This window comes from Vombatus ursinus, unplaced genomic scaffold (assembly GCF_900497805.2).
Source record: "Vombatus ursinus unplaced genomic scaffold, bare-nosed wombat genome assembly UNPS02014768.1, whole genome shotgun sequence".
Taxonomy (NCBI): domain Eukaryota; kingdom Metazoa; phylum Chordata; class Mammalia; order Diprotodontia; family Vombatidae; genus Vombatus; species Vombatus ursinus.
The window spans coordinates 19,014,732-19,038,442 of NW_020954546.1; the positions used below are offsets into that span (position 1 = coordinate 19,014,732).

The 23,711-nt window shown below is 41.1% G+C and overlaps 1 protein-coding gene across 3 annotated transcripts in view; it reads right to left on the reverse strand.

Annotated features, from left to right (window-relative positions):
- TYW1 (tRNA-yW synthesizing protein 1 homolog) overlaps window positions 1–23,711 on the reverse strand; it is a 242,919-nt gene that overhangs the window by 89,621 nt on the left and 129,587 nt on the right. The window lies entirely within an intron of this gene.

Here is a 23,711-nt window from a genome sequence, read left to right on the forward strand (position 1 = left end):
GCACACTCTGACACTGTTTGAAATGGAACTTCACAATCAACTTCCCTCCTGTCCCAGGACAGAAAGTTCAACCTGTGCCACGGACCCTGTCCAGCCCCGATCCCTACTCACAGCCCTCCGGGTAGGCCTCTATCTAAGAGAGCCTCTATCACAAGATACCATTACACCAAATAATTCCTAACAATGAATAAGTCAAACCCAACTCTTCTCAACCTCCTCCATGATGAGTGGCATCCCCAATCTGTAACCTGCTACAAAACAAGTTAACAGGGTACTGTCTAGATCAGGGCTGGGGAACCTGCGGCCTCGAGGCCACGGCCCTGTTCTACACCAACCAGAGTCCATTTCTGATGAGGTTTTAACTACAGTAACAGCAAGACCTGTACACATCAGCAACTGCTCCCATCTTAGTCGAAAAAGCACGTGGGAATCAAGGCAGGCACTCTGTTCTGTTTCCACTTCTGGGCAAGCAGAAAAAGAAAGAGCTAGTTAGCATGGTGGTGGAAAAAAAGATGATGTGAAGAGTTAAGAAATCTAGGTTCCAGGGCTGCCTCAGGCAAGTTTCAGCCTCTCTAGACCTCAGCTTCTTCATCTGGAAAATATGAAAGCGGGCTTAAATGATGTCTAAAGTACTTTCTTCTCCCTATGGCATTTTTATTTCAGACAGTAAGTGCTTATATGGAGCAAGGAAGACATAGTCTGAAGTGCTATGATACTAACTAAACCCAATACTTTAAGTTTGTCATGCTAAAATATTGTCATTTCTGTTTTTTAAAACTAAATTTTATAACATTAAAAAAATTTTTTTTTAATTTAAAGGTGCTTATTTTGTTTTTGATAAATCCCAAAACATAAATTAGTTAAGAAAGAATTATCTGATAAAAATTACTGGGAAAACTGGAAAGTGGTCTGGCAGAAATTAAGCTTAGGCCAAAATCTTATCCCATATTCTATAATAAATTCTAAATGGATACACAACATGAATATTAAAGATCATATTTACAAAAATTAGAAGAGAAACAGAGCATATACCTCTAACAATTAGAGGTAAGAGGAATTTTTTTTTTTTTTTTTGCTTTTTTGGTGAAGCAATCAGGGTTAAGTGATTTGCCCAGGGTCACACAGCTAGTAAGTGTTAAGTGTCTGAGGCTGCATTTGAACTCAGGTCCTCCTGACTCCAAGGCCAGAGCTCTATTCACTGCGCCACCTAGCTGCCCCTAGAGATATATTCTTAACCAAACAAGGGATAGAGTCAATTTAAAAACATGAAAGGGTTAATTTTGATTATATAAAATTGAAAAGCTTTTGCACAAACAAAATTAATGTATCTAAATTAAGAAAGGAAGCAGTCAAATGGGAAAAAAAATCTTTGTATCAAACTTCTCAGTTAGAGGTTTGGTATCTAAGATTTTAATATAAAAATATATATAAAACAATAATAAACAATATATAGATAAATACATAGAGAGAGATGGATGGATGGATGGATGAGTGAAAGCCATTCCTTAAAACAGATAAGGGGAAATGAATATGAAGAAATAATTCTTGAAAGAAGAATTATAAAATATTAATAATATAAAAAATGTTCCAAATTACTAATAAGAGAAATATAAATCAAAACCACCCTAAGATTTTATCTTAGACCCAGAAAATTGGCACAGATGACACAAGATGGGAATAGTCAATATGGAGGGGTTAAGAAAAGACAGGTACATATTATTGGTGGAAGTATGAATCAGTACATTCATTTTAGAAAGCAGTTTGAACTCACGTAAATCTTCATACTTTCTATCCCAGAAATTCTACTACAAGGCATATAGTCTAAAGAGGTTATAGATGAGAAGAAAGTCTCCATATATACCAAAATATTTGTAACAGCACTTTTTGTAGTAGCACTCTAACACAAAAGTACTCTGTACTCTAGAAATATCAATTTGGCAGGTATATAAAGGACAGATCAGAGATGGTAGAGGCTTAAGGCAATGAGATCAACTGGAAGGCTACCATAAGAGTCTGAGTAAGAGGTTATGAGATCAAGAACCATAGTGGTGATCATGTGAGTTGAGAGGAGACATATGTCAAAGATGCTGTAAAGGCAGACAATCAATAAGACTTAGAAACTGATAGATATCTGGGTGAGGGAGAGTCAAGAAATAAGAATGACTCCAAGATTGTAAACTGGGATGAATGGGAAGGTGATGGTGCCCTCACTATAAACGGGGAAGTTTAAAAAAGAAGTGGGTTTGGGAAGGAAGATGAATTCTGTTTTAGACATGTTGATTTTAAAATGCCCATAGGTCATTCAGGTAGAAATATCCAATGGCAATTGATGACCCTGGACTTAAGTGAAGGAAAGACACTGTCAGAAATATAGATTTTTCAAGTCACTTGAGTAGAGATGAAAATTGAACCCACTAGAGCTAAAGAAATCATCAAGAGAGACTAAAGCAAGAGAGGAGAAGACCCAGGACAAAGCCTCGAGGCACACTCACAATGGGGAGAGGAAGGTAGGGACAGATACAGATTATGACCCAGCAAAGCCACGAGAAAATGGGGTCATGAAAGCCCATAGAGAAGAGAGTATGAGCAACTGTGTCAAATACTGCAAAGAAGTCACTAAGGAAGAAGACTAAGGAAAGGTGTTTAGATGTCATAATTATAATATCGATAATTTGAGAGAGAACAGTTTTGGTTGAATGATGAGATCATAAGGTACAGTAGAAGAGACTTCCCAGAATTTTGTAAGCAGAGAAGAAGTGAAGACGATAAATTTCAACAGTTTTTTCCTAGGAGTTTGGCTGTGAAAAGAGTAGAGTTATAGACTGATAGCTTGAGGGGATGGTAGGAGCAAGCAAGAGTCCAGGGGTCTTCTTTTTTTTTTTAGGATAGTGAAGACTTGGGCATGTTTTAGGGAATGAGTAACAGATAAAAACAAATAGAAGAGAATAGATAGTAACAGATTACAGAGAGAGGACCAACAGAAGGGAAGTATGCTGGAATGGGATTCAAGGGCACAAATGGAGAGATTGGTTGGTCTTGGACAACCAAGAGAATGGCCACTTCTTCATCAGAAACTAGTTCTAGGGAATCATGTCAAGGGTCTTGAGATAGAAAATAGGGCAGAAATCAAACTTATGCTTAATCTGTTGTACTAAGAATCATTCAATTCCTAGTGACTTCATATATAGCTACTTCACTAAGTTTTGTTAAATGGAATAGCCAAAATTGTTCAGCTTCCTAACATAGCTACAGGATTAATCTGAAGAAAATAGACAACCCACTGCTTTTCAGATGTATAATGAATAGCTTCTAGAAATGAAATCTACAGCTCCCACTCAGCTGTGAAGAATATATATTAGGGTTATATGAAGTCATAAGAATATCATTTTTACAAGGTGGACAACTGATTAATCAAACCTGACTAGTGACTTAAATCAATTTGACTGAAATGTTTTAAATGAAACAGAGACACAGGGATAGATGGACATTTCTGAAGCCATGATCTCTTTAACCATGCCTGCTCTACCATCTCTAATGGATAAATCAATGAATGGCCCTAAGCAGGGGAGAAGAAGTAATCTACTTCATATTAACCAGGGTTTTCCCAAGGCCAGTAACACTCTACCAGTATATGGATGGCTATCATTGAAATAAACATGAAGCAAGCCAAGAGCTACCTGGCTCTTAAGTCCTCAGTAACATTCTGCTAACAAGGTGAGGTTAAGAAGCAGGCTGCCCATTTATCAAGGATTAATTTTGAGCAAAGATTTCTGCAGAGCTGAGCCATTACTTAAATTGTAAGTAATATTTGTTCCACATGAAAGAAAAAGTGATGCTCTGTGTTAATTAGCCTAAACATTAACAACTCAAGGGTGACATTTGAATGGTGACTGTGGTTAGCAAAGTGAAACAGGGTGTCTACGACTGGGAGGCCAGAAGTTGACACACTAGTGTTGGTGGTGGTGTTCAGTCATTCAGTCCTGTTCGATGTTTTGTGACCCCATGGATCAGAGCATACAAGGCCCTTCTATCTCCTACTATCTCCCAAAGTCTGTCCAAGCTCATATTCATTGTTTCCATGACACTATCTAGCCCTCTCACTCCCTGCCATTCTTTTCTCCTTTGCCTTCAATCTTTCCCAGCATCAGAGTCTTTTCCAGTAAGTCCCATCTTCTTGTTACGTGGCCAAAGCATTTAAGCTTCAACTTCAATATTTGGCCTTCCAGTGAATAGTCTGAATTAATTTCTTTAAATATTCACTGATTTGATATTCTTGCTCTCCAAAGGACTCTCAAAAGTCTTCTCCAGCACCACAATTTGAAGGCATCAATTCTGTGGCTCTCAGCTTTCCTTATAGTCCAACTCTCACAGCCATTCATTGCTACTAGAAAAACCATAGCTTTCACTACACGGACCTATACGGACCTTTCGCTATATGGTCCTAGAGAGACAAGTAGGATGATCTGATCCTCCCATCTAATTAAGAACTTGCCATATTTTGCTGTGATCCACACAGTATGAGGTTTTAGTATAGTCAATGAAGCAGAAGTAGATGTTTTTTCTGGAACTTCCTTATTTTCTCCATAATCCAGCAAAGGTTAGCAATTCGGTCTCTAGTTCCTCGGCCAGTTCAAAGACCTCCCCATTCAAAGACCAGCCTGCTCTTCTGTTAATTCTCAGTTCACTTATTGTGGAAGTGTAGTTTGCAGAATCCTAAGCATAACCTTGCTGGCCCATGAAGGAAGTGCAATTGTTTGCTGATTTGGGCATTCTTTGGCATCGCCCTTCTTTAGGACTGGGTCATAAACTGATCTTTTCCAATCCAGTGGCCCCTGTTGAGTTTTCCGAATTTGCTGGCACATTGAGTGTAGCACTTTAACAGCATCATCATTTAGGGTTTTAAGAAGCTCATCTGGAATTCTGTCACCTCCGCTCAGCCTTATTGTTAGTAATGCTTTTTAAGGGCCACTTGACTTCATTTTCCAGGATGTCTGGCCCTAGATCAGTAACCACAGCATCGCACTGTTAAGATCTTTCTTGCATAGTTCTGTGTATTCTTGCCATCTCTTCTTAAACTCTTCTGCTTCTGTTAAGTCCCTACCATTTTTGTCTTTTAAGCTGTCCATTTTTGTATGAAACATTCCCTGGATATCTCTAATTGTCTTGAAGAGATCTCTTGTCTTTCTCATTCTACTGTTTTCTTCTATTTATATGCATTATTCACTTAAGAGAACCTTCTTCTCTCTCCTTGCTATCTGGAATTCTGCATTCAGTTGGGTCTATCTTTCCCTTTCTCTTTTACCTTTTCACTTTCCTTCTTTCCTCAGTTATTTGTAAAGCCTCATCAGACAGTCATTTTGCTTTCTTGCTTTTCTTTCTCTTTGGAATGTTTTTTATTGCTGCCTCCTGTACAATATTGTGAACCGTCAATAGTTCTTTAGGCATTCTATCTACAGGATCTAATCCCTTAAATCTATTCATCATTTCTACTTCATATCCATAAGGGATGTTCCTTAGGTCACATTTATACAGCCTGATGGTTTTCCCTACTTTCTTCAACTTAAGTCTGAATTTTACAATAAAAAGCTCATGATCTGAGCTACAGTCAACTCTGGATCTTGCTTTGATCAACTGTATAGAGCTTCTCCACCCTTGGCTGTAAAGCATATAATCAATCTGATTTCAATATTGACCATCTGGTGATGTCCATGTGCAGAGTCACCTTAAGGGTTGCTGAAAAACAGCATTTGCTATGACCAGAAAGTTATCTTGACAAAACTCTATTAGTCTCTGCTCTGCTTCATTTTCTTTTCCAAGGCCAAACTTACCTATTATTCCAATTATGTTTTAAATTTCCTATTTTAGCATGCTAATTCACTAGGGTGAATGTGACATCTTTTTCTGGTGTTATTTGTAGAAGATGTTGTAGGGTCTTCATAGAGCACAGACTTGTATTCAGCATAGAGCTGAATGGTTTGCCTTAGATTCAAACAGATATCATTCTGTCATTTTCGAGATTATATCCCAGTATGGTTTTTCTCACTCGTTTACTGACCATGAGGTCAATTTTTTCTATGAGGCTCCATTTTCTTCTATGAGATTCTTGACCACAGTAGCATACGTAATGAATTAAGACTCACCCATTCACCCTGAATTAAATTCACTCATTCCCATCCATTTAAGTTTACTGATACCCAAGTTTTGGGTATCAGTTGCTGATGTTTAATTTTTCTTTCTCTCATTCACCACATCCAGCTTACCTTGGTTCATAGATCTTACATTTCAGGTTCCTATGCAATACTGAGATTTACAGCATCGGATGACACCAGTAGGCTTCCCAAAAAGTCATAGCAACTACTTCAACAAACTTCAAGATCTTCCCATTTCATTGGCAGAAAGAGACTCACTACACTTTGGGAAACATTTCTAGGAACTGCCAGGGCCAAAATCTTTCCTCACACGGTGGCCAACTTTATCTCTGAAGAAAGGCTATATTGTCTGCGGACGGGACTGCCTAACACATAGTCAAGTTCAAAGGTGACAAGACCACCAGGGCTGGAACTCCACTGGCATAACCTCTAGGCTTAGGGCCACTGAATACCATGATAACACCCTGAAGAGTAGGAATTTCACAAGAAACCAAGAGGTATCAAATATCGAGGGCTAATGACAGAGTACAGCATCCCTCAGAAAGAATTCTAACAGCCTAAGTTTAAGCCCCAATTCTTTAACCAAAATTATACCTTTGGTGCATAGCACAGAGCACAAATTCAATAAGGAGAATTCTTAAAAGTAGAGATGAATTAAAGGATAAGATAAAACTAGACAATTGTGTTGAGGCTGGAGCAGAACAGACCTTACCCTGAAGTGCTGCTCTCCTGGCTCTTCCTCCAGCCAACACAAAAATCATCTGCTAAATGTTAGCACATGTGATGAATTCAGAAAAAGCAGGGTCTTATCAAATAGACTTCAAGATTTCTCTCCGTTTGCAATTAGTTATTCATCATTGTCTCATAAACTAAACTGCACAAGTCTCTAAGATCTCAATAACCCTATCTATGGATAGGCGCTTATGGATGTCACCTAATTCATTTTCCTGGTGCCCATGTAGAAATGGCATCTCTCTTTCCTTCCTCTGTTGTTCAGAGGCCAGGGGAAGCAGCTCCCCTGAACACACAAGGTGTTACTCAATGACCCTAGGAAAGTCCCTGCATCTCCTGTACTTTGGTATAGCATTGCTTGTTTGGTTTTGTTTTTTAACTGGAATATACTCAGTGTATTTGACCCATATTGAATTTCAATTCAAGGAACAGCTATTAAGTGTCTACTGTGTGCAAAGCACTAGGCTAGGCTCTGGGCCTTCAAAGCGATGACATACTAGCTGCTTCCAAGAAGCTCATATAAAGACTTGAAGAAAGCTATCCTGTCCCCACTGGGCCTTCCTTCTCTTCTACAAGATCAACCCAGCAAAAAAGAACACTGACACCAAGTAAAAAACCAAGAAGCAAACAAAACAGCCAAGGTGTCCTAAGTCAGGCATTTACTAAGCACTCACTGTGTGTTGGGCCAGGGGCTGAGCACGGGGAAAACAGTGCAAGGCAAAAAACAGTCCTTGCCCTCAAGGAGCTCACTCACACTCTAATGGGGCAGAGAACATGCCAACAACTACAGATATATAGGAGACAGGCAGAGTAGAGAGAAGGCACTATTGGGAGGGTGGGAGTATGGGACACCAGGAAGGGATTTGAACTGAGTCTTGAAGGAAGCCCAGGGGCAGAGGGGAGAAGGGAGATGGGCATGGAGGACAGCCAAAGAAACGACAAAGAGATGAAGTGTTTTATGTGAGGAATAGCAGGTAGGCCAGTATAACTGGACTGTAAAGTGGGTGGAGGAGGACAGTGATGTGTAAAGCCAGTGGAAAGGTAAGACGAGGCATAATTGTGAAGGGCTTTCAATGTCAAACAGCAGATTTTATATTTGGTTCTGTAGTAATAGGCAGCCACTGGGGATTATTGAGTAGGGAGGCTATGTGGTCAGACGTGTATCTTAGGGAAATCACTTGGGCAGCTGGGTTGAAGAAGGAGATTAGCATGAGGAGAGATAAGGCGGGGAACTACCACATAACAATTGGACAACAGTCTAGGTATATGCAATGAGGGCCTGCACCAAAGTGGTCCCCATGTGAGTGGAGGAAAAGAGATGTCTACGGGAAATGTTGCAAAGAGAAGAATGATATTCCAAAAGATAAATAGCTAAATAGGTCAAACAGGTATAAATGACACATTTTAAAAGTTTTAGCAAGCATTAAGAATTAAGAAAATCAAAAGCAAAGAGGCAGCAAGATAGAGACCAGGCCTTATGTCAAAAATAAATGAGTCTCAAGCCCAGTCTCTGACACAAATAGGCTGTGGGACCTGGATGAAGAAATCCCTTGACCCCTCAGGGTCCCAGACCACTCCCTGGAACTAAGGTGCAGAACAGCTCGGGATCTGCATTAGCAGAGGGACCTTCCTCCTCACCAAGAGTGTTCTACATTAATACAATCACAGGTCCTACCTTGCTCCCTCTAAAAACAAAACAAAAAAAAATGGTCATCACAAACAGAAATAAGAGCTTACGTGATTTTTTTTCATCATAAGAAGAACTGAAGCTAGAATCTTATACTGCTTTTTAAAAAGCCTGGATGAAATCACGAAAAATTTGACCAAAATGAAAACTCTAATAGAAAACTTAAAAAGATCAATAGAAGCAACCAGCATTAGATTTATTATGGGTAAAAACAAAATTGCTGACAACAGAGATGCAGAGAAAGTAGAAAACAATCTCCAAAAATACCTCGACTTTTAAGATCATTTAAAACTAGGCAAATAGAAGTGACAGACCTCAAAGATAAATCAAGACACAGCATGTTACTGACAGCCTCAAAGGCACAGAAATGAAAAAAATTACAAGTACTACCTGTCTAAAGGAAACCATTCAAGAAAACTCCAGAATCATCAAAAGCAAACAATCATTTACAGATACAAACAACCACAGGGGGAAAAAAGCCTTCCAATTGACATCTCCTCACCACATTATTGCAAGACTGCGCCATACCAATGACAAGGAAAGACACGTGACAGCCCAAGAGAGAGCCGTCGGGATCACAGCCAGTTTCTCAAGGAAGATGACGCATAATCAGAAGAAATGAGATATGACACATACACAATTTTAAAACTCACAGATTTATCTACTCCAGAGAATACTGGTTAAACCTTTTAAAAGGACATGGTAGAGATTTTTAAATTCTATGGAATCTAAAGAGCTCACAAAAAGAAATGTCTTCTTCAAGGCAGCCTTTGAAACATGACCAGGCCTTGAAGCCCAAAGGACAAGTGCTTAAAACTGTCCACAAGACAAACCAGGGTATGACGCAATGCTAGAACCAGAAAGCCTGGATTCCCAGAGCCACTCACTGCCTGTTTCAAAAGAAAGGGGAAGGGGCAGCTAGGTGGTACAGTAGATAGAGCACCAGCCCTGAAGTTAGGAGGACCTGAGTTCAAATCCAGCCTCAGACACTTGACACTTACTAGCTGTGTGACCCTGGGTAAGTCACTTAACCCCAATCACCTAAATAAAAAAAAAAGAAGAAGAAAGAGGAGAGGAGAATTATAGAAACACAGTGATCTTATAGCAAAAATTCTGCCAATTGTCAATAATGAGGGAATCCACAATTTATGAAATATAAAGAAACTATAACAATTTGAGAAAGAATGGTGGAGAGAGTCAGCGCAGCAAAGTGGATAGAGGGCTGGCTTCAGAGTCAAGAAGATCAGATTTCAAATCCTGCCTCTGACATATCCAAGCTGGGTGACCCAGGGCAAGTTACCTGAGCTCTCAGGGTCCCCCAACAACTCTCTAAGACCAAGTGGCGGGTGTCATTACACTGATAGAGGTAGTTTCCTTAGCAGGAATTCCCGGTTATACCCTTAACCCAAAAGAAAACAAAAAGAGCAGAAGCAAAGACAAACCAGGTAATTCTAACCCTAAAAGTGTGAGATGGTAGAGAGAACTGGAAGGCAGCCTTGGGAGACTGAGAAGGCTGGCCGTGAGGACAGACTACTCTTGCCAAAGGTATGGGATTGACACAGAAGAGAGGTGACCTGATACCAGGAGGGGGCAGGACAGTTAAGGGGCAGCTTCTCTTAAGGTAACTGAGACCCAACCATGTTTAAAGCTGAAGGGAAGGAACAGAGAGGGATGGACCGAAAAGGGTGTGCCCATCATCAGAGACAGAGCCCTGAGCACCCCCAAAGAGAAAACAAAAACACCAAGGAGACCACACAGACCAGGTCATTTCTGATCAGATTTCTTTCTGTATCTATGCATATGGTCATTTGCAAAGCAACAAAAATTTGGTCACACCCCACAGAACTGACCCATGTAACACGTGCACAGGAATCCTACTACCAAGCACACAGCCTGACCTGTTCATGGGAAGTCACTCACTGTACTATCTCCACAACTACAACATTCAGCCTGAGTTTGTGCTGAATCATGGAAATTTGTGCCTCATCTTATTATGCCAGAGAGGTAGAAAAAGGGCCATCTGGTCCCAGGATACAGATGAAACATCAAGCAGAAGAAAAATGATAACTTTTGGCAGCAGGGGACTGATGTGTTGAGAATAATGAGGCAATGCAATTAAAACCCGGTAGCCATCTCAGCTTTGAAACTCTAATCGATCCCTGAATATGCACCTAACACCGCCCTGGGTCATACCAGGGACACCCACGAATGCCATCATACTATCAGCTCACCATTACTGAGCACTTTTGAATATGCAGAGTGCTGTCCTCCCAACTGGTATTATACGCAAGTATCATTAGCCCCATTTTATGTATGGGAAAACAGGCTCAGGGAGAGTTAGTGACTTGCCCAAGGTTCTACAGCTAGTAAGGAGTGTATAAAAGGGACATGCTCGAACCCAGGGCCCAGCTCCCAGCCTGGCTCTTTCCAAAGCACCCATCCACCTTCTGGCTTCTGTCTTTAAACAGCTTACAGTCCAGCTCAGTGGGGTCAATATCAAATAGGAATGGATCCCTGTGGGCCCTACACATATTGACTTAGAAAGCCAAAAATCAAATTAACATTAATCTTTGTCATACTATGTTTTTATTTATTTTGCTAGGCGTTTCTCAATGCCACCTTCACGTGGTTCAGGGACACTTGGACATGAGTTGGACACATCTGATTTAACCCAGCCCCTCCACATCCTCCATGCCTTCTCTCCTTGACTCTTCCCTTCCAGCCCCCCAGTAATCTGGGCTCTGCCCCTGCGCCCCTCGGCTCACTTCCCTTAGCATTCTGCACTATGTCACTGAGCACTGAGCTTCCCCACTCCCTTCACTTCTGCCTCATACACCACCTTCCCTCCGTTACACCCTGAGCTCCTTGACAGCAAGAACTGGCTTGCTGCTTTATATCCAAAGGATAACACAAATTCTGCCATATGGTTGGCATTTAATGGGTACTCTGTCTGTCCACCTACTTACCTGATGAAGAAATGAGGCTGGCCACATAGGAAATGATTAGCAAATAACTGCACATCATCATTTTCAAATGAAGGCTGATTTCATCTGAAAATACATCGGACATTTTGAAAACATCTATTTTAAGTGAATTCCTTGCCTACAGAAAGAAAAAAGAGCCTCGAGACACTTAGAATTATAATTTTTCAAAAATTAAATTATTTTCAACTCAGTTGCCAAGAAGCCTCTGATTTTTGCACTATCCAGGGTGAATCAGAACTCCCTCCTCAAGCCAGCATCGGGACTGTTGATCAGGGCTCAGGCTCATCCCACACATCATGCTCTGCGTGTTTTTAACCTAAGAGAGTCCTTTCAAACCACTTGACTAGAATGACAATTTCATTACATGCTCCATAACTATTGACTCATTTTTGAGTATATCTACAGTAATCATCTATAAATTTCATGGGCTCCCTTACCAATATTTAGCTGCTCCTATTCCTTTGGACCATGAAAAAGCGCATGATTAGACTCGGGCTCAATTAAATCTGACAAGACAGATTTAGAACACGGATTAAAAAATATGCTTTGGTCAATTGGGGAACAACTGTTTCTCAAACAGTTATTAGAAAAACCAATGCTTAATTTTTAGCCATTATCAAACTGAGCTACACTAGGATGCTGCTCCCCAAAGACTAATCCACTATGGGGCGACATCATCCGTAATCAGAAGAAAGTGACATATGGGAAATGTTAAAATCACCTTTGGCAAACAGACTCACTCATCTGCTTTTGTCCACTTTTTCTCAAGAGAGTCACATCACTGAGGATGCTACATTATAATTAAAATGGCCACCTCTGACAAACTTTCCCAATTCTGCAGGTTTCTGTAATAGCTAAAATTGATATAGCTCGTTAAGGTTTCCAAAGCTCCTTTACAGATGTTATCCCTCTGGATCCTCACCACCACCCTGTGAGGCAGGTACTATTACTAACTCCACTTTAGAGATGTAAAAACTGAGGCTTATAGGGGGTCAGCAACTTGCTAAGGTGTGTCTGTGGCAGTATTTGAATTCAGGTCTTCCTGATTCCAAATGCTTCAATTCAGAAGCTTCAAAAGAATACAAATACCCCTGTGATATTTCCTACAGGCAATGGCCTTTAAGGTAAATGATTTCAATTTGATTCAAAAAGTGTATTAAATGTCTACTGTGTACAAGGAGGGTACCGTGTTGGGTGCTAGAAGGAGGAGCAAGGCATATAACAGAGTACCTCTTGGGAAAGAAGAGGGCAGGGAAGAGATGGAACAGAGAGGGTGGCCTGAGATGTTCCAGAACAGCATCCTCTTCTAGCTCGAGTGAAGGATGATCAGGGAGGACTTGATGGAGGAGGCAGCAACCAGGCCAAACTCTGAAGAAAAGGAAAGATGTCAAGGGGAGACAAGGGAGAGCTTCTGAAAGGAAAGAGAGCAGGACATGGAGGAGGACAGCAGGTAAGAGAGAACACCCGGACGTGCTGCTGCAGAAGTGTGTGAGGCCCAAAATGTTGGGGGCCATCTGTATTTAATTCTGAAGGAAATGAGCCAGGGAGCCACAGAAGGGCTCTGAGCAACGGAGTCATACAGTCATGCACTAGAAAGATATATCACCAATCAATTGATAAGCATTTATTAAGTGCTGAATGAGGGTCAGGTATGTGCTAAGGCATGGGAGATACAAAAATAATAAAAACCAAAAAGCCCCAATATAAAGACGGGGGCAGGGAAGAACAAGAAGAAAGCTATCATAGTGCCTTCCCAATCTACCTGGCTTAACAATGAAAATCGGTGCAGTTAAAAACTGAAAACTCCTCACACGGCCATAGAATACAGTCAGTCTCCAGAAAGAGCCATGGCCTTCTTCAGATCTACCTGCCATCTTTTGTTTTTACATCATCTTTATTTCCAAGTCAAGTTTATTTCCCTTCCCTTTCCCTCTCCTCACAATAAAAATCAATAGAGAAAGATGCTTACAATTAGTTCTCCCCTTCATTTTAAGCCCAGTGTTTAGGATAACGTGGGAATGAGAAATCAGGTCTAGAAAAGCGACTAAGAAAAATCTGATGCCTACCTTAAAACTGTTTTCCATTTTACCTAAATAAACACCTTTCATTTTGCTTCAGAAATCGAGGGCACAGGACCAACTCTATAAGCAGGATAGGAAATTTACAGATTTGTAAAAGTCTTTATGTAGTCAGTGTAGGAGAGGCTGGGGAAAGGCTGCCCCAGTGACACAATGCTACTGGAGCTGGGTGTGATCTGGTCCAAGTACCCAGGAAATCGATTTGGAATTACAACAAAAAAGTCAATAGTGTCCACGCCCTTTGAGAACCGTAAACAAAGAAGGTGCCCTTCATCTGTGAAACAGCCAAACAAACAGTGGGCCATGAGCACCATGGAATATTACCAGGCAGTAAGAAACAATGAATATGAAGGATTCCGAAGAGGAGGAGTATGCAGAAATGAAATGATTCAAACTGAAATAAACAGAATTGCGAAATTATATACCCAATAACTACAACAGTATAAATGGTTTTCAGATGAAGAAATTAAAGCTATCTACAGTCATATGAAAAAATGCTCTAAATCACTATTGATTAGAGAAATGCAAACCAAAACAACTCTGAGTTGCCACATCACACCTATCAGGTTGGCTAATATGACAAAACAGGAAAATGATAAATGTTGGAGAAGATGTGGGAAAACTGGAACATTAATACATTGTTGGTGGTGTTGTGAATTGATCCAACCATTTTGGAGAGCAATTTGGAATTATGTCCAAAGAGCTATAAATATATGCATACCCTTTGACCCAGCAATAGCACTTCTAGGGCTATATCCAAAAGAGATCATAAAAATGGGAAAAGGACCCACATGTACAAAAACATTTATAGCAGTTCTTTCTGTGGTGGCAAAGAATTAGAAATTGAGGGGATGTCCATCAACTGGGGAATGGCTGAGCAAGTTGTGGTATATGAATGTAATGGAATACTATTTGCTATAAGAAATAATGAGCAAGCAGACTTCAGAAAAACCTAGAAAAGCTCGGATGAACTGATGTTGAGTGAAGCGAGCAGAACCAGGAGAATGTTGTACACAGTAACAGCCACTAATGACTAACTTTGATAGGTTTAACTCTTCTCAGCAATGCTAGGATACAAGACGTCTCCAAAAGTCTATGATGGAAAATGCTATCCACACCCAGAGAAAGAAGTATGGAGTTTGAATGCAGATCGAAGCCTATTGTTTGCATTTTTTTTCTTCTGTTGTGTTTTGTTTCTTCTTTCTTGTGGTTCCTCCTATTGGTTCTAATTCTTCTTTACAACATGACTAATGTGAAAATATGTTTAATAGGAATGTATACATAGAGCCAGATTGCACGCTTTCTTGGGGAGGGAGGCAGAAAGGGAAGAGAAGAAAATTTAAAACCCAAAAGCTTATGGAAGTGATTGTTAAAAACTAAAAATAAATTACATTTTACAAAATGTAAATGGAAAGAACAAAAAAAAAAAAGAACCTGAATGTAGTATAGTTATAATGATCCAGCTTTACCATGACAAAAAGATGAGAAAATGCCCCTCCCTCCTATATTTGAAGAGGTGGAAGACTATGGGCATGGAACACAACATATACCATCAGGCCTGGCTGACCAGTTGGTTAGTTTTGTTGAACTGCGATTTTTCCTTCTCTTTTGTTCTTTGTTACAAAGGATAACTCTCTGGGGACAGGAGAGAAAAGAATAAATTCAGAAATGAAGGTGATGCAAAAGAAACAAAGCAAGAAACAAAAACCTACAAAAGAAAATTGGGATTTTCAACTTTTTTTAATGTTCTGTTGCCTACTGAATAGTTTATTTAAACTTTGGCAGGCATAAATAACCCTATTTAACTAAATACTACACCTTTCCTTGTGACATTTGGCTTACTCAGATTCAAAATGATTACATCAATGAATCTTGTCAGCAAGGCCATTAGAAGCAGCAAACAGCTGGTGACAGAAAAGTGGCTCCGGGTACACTAGACAGTTTTCCAAATTGAAAGTGACACAGAGTTGGTTACTGATCTCAACATCTGTTGCAGATTTTACACTTGGATTTCCTAAACACGAGCTGGCCCCGAAGCATCCTCCAGTTACTAGCAGGCCCTTTCACTTCACCCTGCTCTCCCCACACCCTCTAAACACAAGTGTTTGCCAGAACCAAGTTCAATTCAGGCAGCCGGGAAGAACTGAGGACCTTACTGTAATTTAGAGAGCACGAGCCAGGGCCCCCAGCACAGCGGAGATGTGAGGTCCAAAATTCTTCATGAATGTTTCACGAAGGTCCCTTCTCAAGGACTGAACTCACAGGGACGTCTATGAAGAAAATACCTGGACGCTGTCCAGGGTCCCAGCAACAGGGCTGGTTGTTGCTAATCCACAGAAATATCATGATGATGACTGTGGACTGCAGAGGCAGACCGCACCAAGACTTCTTAGCCAACAGTTCAAACACCGGTTTTTGTGGCAGTAAAATAACCTCTATAGGACTGTTAGCCACTGACCACAATAAGAATGACGAGTTTAATAATAGCTCCCATTTATAAAATAATAATAGCTTCCATTGAAGGTTTCCAAAGCACTTTATGGGTTATCCTATTTGATCCTCATAACAACACTAGGACGTAGGTGCTACTGTTATCCCCATTTTACAGAAGAGGAAACTGAGGCAGACAGAGGTTAACTGACCTGCTCATGGTCACACAGCTAGTAAGAGTCTGAGGCCAGATTCAGACTCAGGTGTTTCTGAGTCCAACACTCTATACACTGTGACATTTAGTGACCTCTCAATATGAGGACCACAGATTTTAAAAGTAAGTTCATTCTATTTGATTCCATTCAACAAGCATTTATTCAACACTTGAGCTAGGCACAGTAGAGTACAAGGATTTAAAAAAAAAAAAAAAGACAATTTCCCTCAAAGAGCTTAGATGTTACCTAACAGGGGAATATGTGGCATCTACCCACATAAACAGCATGATGGGGACAAAGGAGATACTCAGATATCATTTGCATCTTAGAGAGAAGAGAAACAGATTTCTTCCATTTTCATTTCAAACTGTATTTCTAAGGTAACATCCCAAATCATGGAAATCCACAGACACGGCACCATTCATAATTTATCTTGTAGCTACAAGAGAAGGAAATCGGTTCAGGGAAATAGATTGATTTATGGCGTCAATTCAAATTCATGAGGTCTCCTTTTTTACCTTGAATAAAAATCGAATAGGAGGAAACCAATTGTGAGTTTTATCCTTTTGCCAAGCACAATGAGAGCTTTAGAAAAACACAAACAATGGGTTTGGTGGAAGCTCTGAGCTCCAAACCTGAGCATCTTTACTTTCCTCCAACACAAGGGAGGCCTAGGCCAGGACCTTAAGTCCCTTTTCAGTCAAGCATTAAGAGGATTCAGATATTAAATCTGAAAGCCGTGCGAAGGCTTGCTTCTTGCTTGGGAACTCGGCAAATTTTTTGAGATGTGGCTCCTGAGAAACTGGGAAAGATTTATAATGATTAAAGCACAGGGACACAAAGAAAGAGACACCCAAGGGCTTCTGCAAGCGACAAAGCCCAATGTCCAGGCCAAGAGATTCGGCCACACTTGGGGAAAAGTCTTTTCTTCATGGTCCTGGGGGTCAGCAAGACTCCCAGTTGTACTTCCCTAGATGATGTAACCTCCATGGCTTCTGTTGATGCATCTGCCCAATTCCATGTGGACAAACCACAGAAGTGACAAAGCGTCCAGGTTCACCTGCCCAATTCAGCTCAATGATTTTTTTTTTGTGCTTTCTTTTTTTAACCTTTTCTTAAAATTTATTAATTAAACTTTCTCCAGTTACATGTAAAAACAATTTTTAACATTTGTTTATAAAACTTTGAATTCCAAATTCTCTCCCTTGCTCCCTCCCCACCCTCCCTTCACTGAGTCGGTGAGTTTTCTTAAAGCGCACCTATGTTTACTGACAGAGGGGCAGAGAGAAGACAGATTATAAAGTGACTTCTTACAGAAAACCCAAGGAGGTTAGGTTCAACAGGAGCTGAGCAGCAAATGGGCAGCTGAGCCCCATTAAGTCCATCCAGCACCACCATCACAAGCAGTTTAGTAGATCTGTGTGCTTAACATTCAGTATAATCTTTTTATTTTTGTTTTTGGTGAGGCATTCGGGGTTAAGTGACTTACCCAGGGTCACACAGCTAGTAAGTGTCAAGTGTCTAAGGTCGGATTTGAACTCAGGTCCTCCTGATTCCAATGGCTGGAGCTCTATCCACTGTGCCACCTAGCTGCCCCTCCATTCAGCATAATCTTACACAACATCATACACCTAGAATTATAACAAATTCTAGCCAACTAAAAATAGTCTATGAGATTCATTCATTTTCTTCTCCCAATCTGAAAATTTTTTAAGTTTTCTGGTGCCGTTAAAAGCTTTTTATTCCTCCACAAGCCTAGAAATATGACACAGCACAAAGTCAAATTGTTTAAACCCTAATGTGTCTATTAACCTAAAAAAAACCCTTATTTACGTATTTGATTATGTATGCATACACGTATGTATGTATGTGCATGTCTGTATATGTGTATTAGACAGCATAGTGTAATGGAAAGAACTCTTGCTTTACAGTCAATAGATCTGGGTTGAAATCCCAATTTTGCAACCTTACTACTTACATGACCTTGGATAAATAAGCTAACCTCTCTGGGCCTCAGTTTTCTCTTGAGAAGCTTTAACTAAATCAGGAATTTTAATCTTTCTTGCGTCCTGGATCCCTCTGGCAGTCTGGTGAAACCAATGGATCCCTTCTTGGAATCATGTTTCTAAATCCATAAAATAAAACACACAGGATTTCAAAGGAAAACGATTACATTGAAATATAGTTATCAAGATATTATAAAAACAAGTTCATGGACTGCAGGTTAAGAACCCTGAGCTAAGTGGTCTACAAGGTCCCTTTTAGCCCTTTTATTATCTTTAACTGCCTTCCAGACATCTCCAACTAGATGTCCAATAGGCATCCAAAATGCACTATGTCCAAAACTGAGCTCACCTTTCTCCCTAAATCCCCTCCTCCTACCTTCCCTGTTATTGCAGGGGACAATAGCATCCTCCCTGTCCCTCAGGTTCACAACCTAGGAGTCGTCCTGAATTCCTCACTATCTCTCACCCTCCATATCCAATATGGCGCCAAGGCCTACTGATTTCACTTTTGCAACACTTCTCATGAACACCCCCTTCTCTCCTCTGCCACTGCCAGGCCTCTAGTGCAGACCTTCATCACCTCACACCTGGATTACTGCAATGGTCTGCTGGTGGGTCTGCCCACCTCAAGTCTCTCCCCACTCTAGTCCATTCTCCCTTCAGCCATTGAAGTGATTTTCCTAAAGCACAGGTCTGACCATGTCACACACACACCCCTCCCCACTCAATAACCTGCACTGGCTCCTTATTGCCTCCAGGGGCAAATAGTCTGTTTGGCACTCAAAGCCCCTCGTAACATGACCCCTGCCTACCTTTCCAATCTTCTTGCACCCTACTCTCTGACGTACTCTTCAATCCAGCGAGATTGGTCTCCTGGCTATTTCACAAATAAGACCCTCCCTCTCTTAGTTCCAGGCATTTTCTCAGACTGTCCCCCCTGCCTGGAATGCTCTCCCTCCACCACTCCAACTACTGACCTCCCTGGCTTCCTTTAAGTCCCAACTAGAGTCCCACCTTCTACAGGAAGTCTTCCCCAAACTTTCTTAATTCTGGTGCCTTTTCTCTGTTAATTATTTCCTGTTTATCCTGTATACAGCTCATTATGTACATATTTGTTTGCATGTTGTCTCCCCCACTAGAATGTAAACTCCTTGAGGGCAGAGATTATCCTTTGCCTCTTTTTGTATCCACAGTGCTTAGCCCAGTACCTGGCATATAGTATATACTTTATAAATGTTTATTGACTGACTAAATCTATAACCCTATATAAAGCCCATTTTGAGCAGCTAGGTAGTGCAGTAGATAGAGCACTGGGCCTGGAGTCAGGAAGATCTGAGTTCATATCCAGCCTCAGGTATTTACTAGCTGTGTGTGACCCTGTTTGCCTCAGTTTACTCATCTGTAAAACAAACTGGAGAAGGAAATAACAAACCACTCCAGAGTCTTTGCCAAGAAAACCCCAAATGGGGTCACAGAGAGTTGGACGGGACTGAAAAACATCTGGACAACAAAAGTCGATTTCATTTATAAAAACCCACGCCCCAGTTTAGTTGCCCCATTCAATTGACTTGGATCTACCATTCTTTAGACCATCCAATGCTGAGTTCTAAAAGATGTGGTCCTACATGAAAGGTGGCACTAAAACCAATAATTGTTTAAGTCTCCAAAGGCTATATCTAAAAGAATTTCTAGTCCCTCTTAATCTTCCTCCTTTTCCCCATCATGTTGATATCATCAATGTTTCTCAAATTAAAGCATTCATTTCCAAAACTATCTGAATAAAGATTAAGGAGGAAAGATTTGTCAAATAAAAGTATTCCCTTTATCACATTAAAAATGGCACATATCACACTCTGGAAATGACAAAATTACGATCCTGAGCTAATCAGGGACCGAGCTAACACAGGCCTGATGCTCACGGCCTGAAAGGCTGGAGAAAGGGTGAAAAAGGAGCTCACCCTTCGCCCAGTGGTTAGTCCTCTGGAAGAGAAGGCATCAGAGAGAAGGAAGCTGGGCTCATGGAATCATTCCCAACTCAAAAAATGCAATTGAGTTGAGAAGCTGTTAAAAGGCCTGTCCATATGTCCTTGCTTAGAGAAATGGGGGGAGGGGGGAAGGACTTTACAGCCTCCTCCTACCTTTAAACATGTATTCATTCTCTCCTTCCCTTTGCCCCTTTATTTCTCCCCTTCTCTTTCACTCTCCCTCCTCTCTCCCTTCCCCTTGCCTTCATTCCTCCCTTCATCACCCTTACACACACACACACACACACACACATGAACATGTATACCCACTGATATTCACAGCTGGAATGGACTGAAAGATTAGCTAATCCAACTCCTTCATTTGACAGATAAGGAAATTGAGCCCAGAGAGGCTCTGTGGCTTCTTGCCCCGGGTCAGAGCTGGGATTTGAGCCCTCCCCAGTCCTCTAACCAGAAGCTGCCCTCTGGCCACCACAACATGGCACCTTGAGTCAGATGCACAATTCAGCTTTCTAACAAACCTTCAGTGTTGCAATTGCCAAGTAAACCTCCTGCACTCAACCACTCAGACATCAGCTAGTTAGGGTCCATGTGTGAGAGCACCAAGTTTGGTTTGTAGACTTGGACCCTGGCTGTCCTGTCCCAATTAACATAACAGTCTTATGAAGAAACCCACTCGGCAGCCATATTTGTCAGCGATATAAACCATGCTCAATTCTCTAGAAACAGGTTATTGTTCAAATTCTGAAATCCAAAAATGCATGTGGAGCAAAATAACATCGTTTCCTTCTGTAGAGGGTGAAAATATTTATTGAGGGCTTGGGAATAGCTGTCTTAACTATAAAAGGCTAAAATAAGATTAAACACCTGAATGTCCTACCAAGTCTTGACCTTGCCATGATGTGACATTGGCAAAAATAAATTGGGCCACACTGCTAATAAAAGTCTATGGCCCAAGCTGGATGGTGGTTAAGAGTTTTATATCTAAGAGATTTCTGGTCCTAGAGGACCTCAATGACAGAAGCTGTTTTTGGGGGGAAAATGCAGGCAACACATTTTTATGTTCTGCTCACCTTGACCAAAGTATTTTTAGCCCCATGGCTACAATGTCCAATATATTCCATCCCTTCCTACTCACAGAGGGAATAGTATGACAACAGAGGAGACTCTGGAAACAAAAGCAGTTGATTGTTAACCATCAGGGGGAAAAGGGAGAGAAGCCTGCTTCTGGGGCATTCATTTCATGGAAACGGAGTATTTTTCATCTTGAGCCATTTGTTAACAAGTCTTATTTTGCTAAATTTCCAGATGTTCCCCCCCACCCCACCTGCCACCAACCAATCCTGTTTTTAGCTTGTTTGTACACAGTTTTTTTCCTGTTGTCTCCCCATTAGATTGTAAGCTCCTTGTCGGTAGGGCCTGACTTTGGCTTCTTTTTGTATCCTCAGCTCTTAGCCCAGCGCCTGGCACATAGTAAGTGTTTAATAAATGTTTATTGACTCAATGACACTCTCTACCCAGAGAAAAGCAAATAAAATTTAAACACAAATTTCAGAAGGAAACCCTGTATTTACTATCCCATTCTATTAAAACAAACAAAACGTGTGTATTTTTACATCAACTTAAACCCATCAGATTACTGTCCTAATAAGGATTGTTACCAGTTGTGATTCAAGGGCTCCATCTCCCAAAGGCTGTCTTTGGGAACTCTGAAAATCAGTAATATCAATCTTTCCTGACATCATGCGGTATCAGCAGCTGCGTCAAGAAATTCAAGAGGATGCCATCTTAACTGAGTATTTCATTTGGAGAAAGTTCTTAAACGCACAATTCTCTCTCATGTCAGGGGTAGACACCTCAGGGAAGGAGCAGCTCAAGTCTTCACAGCACCAAATACATGGAAAGCGGATGCCCGATCCCAGTGGGTACCAAACCAGACCACCCAAGGGGACTTCTCCAAATCTAATTAGAGTTTCATGATAATGATGCTGGTAATATATGCTTGGCCTGGGAAATGGTGAAAAGTATCTCACAGCATCACTCAGATTCCTATTAGCACCAATTCCTATCCCTATTGTGACCATCAACAGGAACACTGATGGAGTAATTGGGCATTGAACATTTAGGACAATGAGAAAGCTGCAGGCACCTCACACACACCTTCAAAGCAAGAGGTTGAGGAGTCCATTTGGCGCCAGGCTGACCTGCACGTGTGACAGGCATGGGAGAGATGCAATGAGAAAGCCCATTCCAGAAGAAGCCACAAGACCTGGATTGTAGACATGTCTCCACCTGTCGCAGTCTGTGAAACCAGGCACAATTCGATTCAACCTGGCAAATGTCTATTAAGCTGGAAATACAAAGTCAACAATGACATAGGCCTTGTCCTTCAGGAGCTTATGTTCCACTGGAGCAACATGACAGGTACACAAAGGTGCAGACACTGAAAAGGGAAGGCGTGTTAACAAGTGGCGGAGATCTGATCTATAAATGTGTGGTCTCTAAGGGCTTCATGGCTGCAGCATTTCATAAGAAGGTCAGGAACTCACAGGAATCGCCAGCCAAGAAGCCAAGTTTGGCAATCACCAAACTCGCAGCCTCAGGAAGTCATAAGCAGAAGTGGAGAGTGGGCAGTTTTACAGGGTGAACTGGAGCTGTTCATGTAGGACAGGAGCTTGGTGGCATGAGACCGAGGCCATGCTGAAGATGCCACATGGAGGATTTCTGATCCCACAAAGGGTGACCTCCATGGCCTCTGGGGTCCCTCTGCCTCTGCCCCAACTGCCATGACTAGGACTGGCTAGTAAGGTTTTAGAAGGTTTTGGCCAAAAGGAAAAAAAATCCATTGAATTGTTCTGTAAATGCCACCTTCTATGATGTTGGCTTCTTGGATTTAATTCTGGAAACAGATTACAGGTGCACTGGAGTTTATCTGGAGGAGGGCTTCTTCACCTTTTGGTGAAGTCAGTGAGGTAAAGTCTATGAAGCCCTTCTCAGAATCATGTTTTTAAGTGTATAAAATAAAATACGTAGGATTACAAAAGAAGCCAATTGCAGTTAAATACAATTATCTAATTTTTTTTTTTTAACCACATCCCTGGATCACAGATGAAAGTCCCTGGCACAATCCTGCACCTTCTATCCCACTGAGAGTCAGGAGGATTTCTAGACTATTTATTTAACCTAAGCCACAGGGACCACTAAAGTCGGTGTGACTGAATGTGAGGAAACAAGGAGCAAAGGTCTCTGAGAGAACTAAAGGCCTTTCGCACACAAGCCTCCTCCACAAAGCAACCATGAGAGGAGCCTCTAGAGATCAATGCAACATCCATTACGCTGAGGCTGCCTAGGTCTTGATTTAATTTTTCTAGTATGAGTGACGGTGGATCTCTCTTCCTCTGTGCAAGTTCTAATCAGACAGTCAGGGCAGGGTGGGGAGATGTTG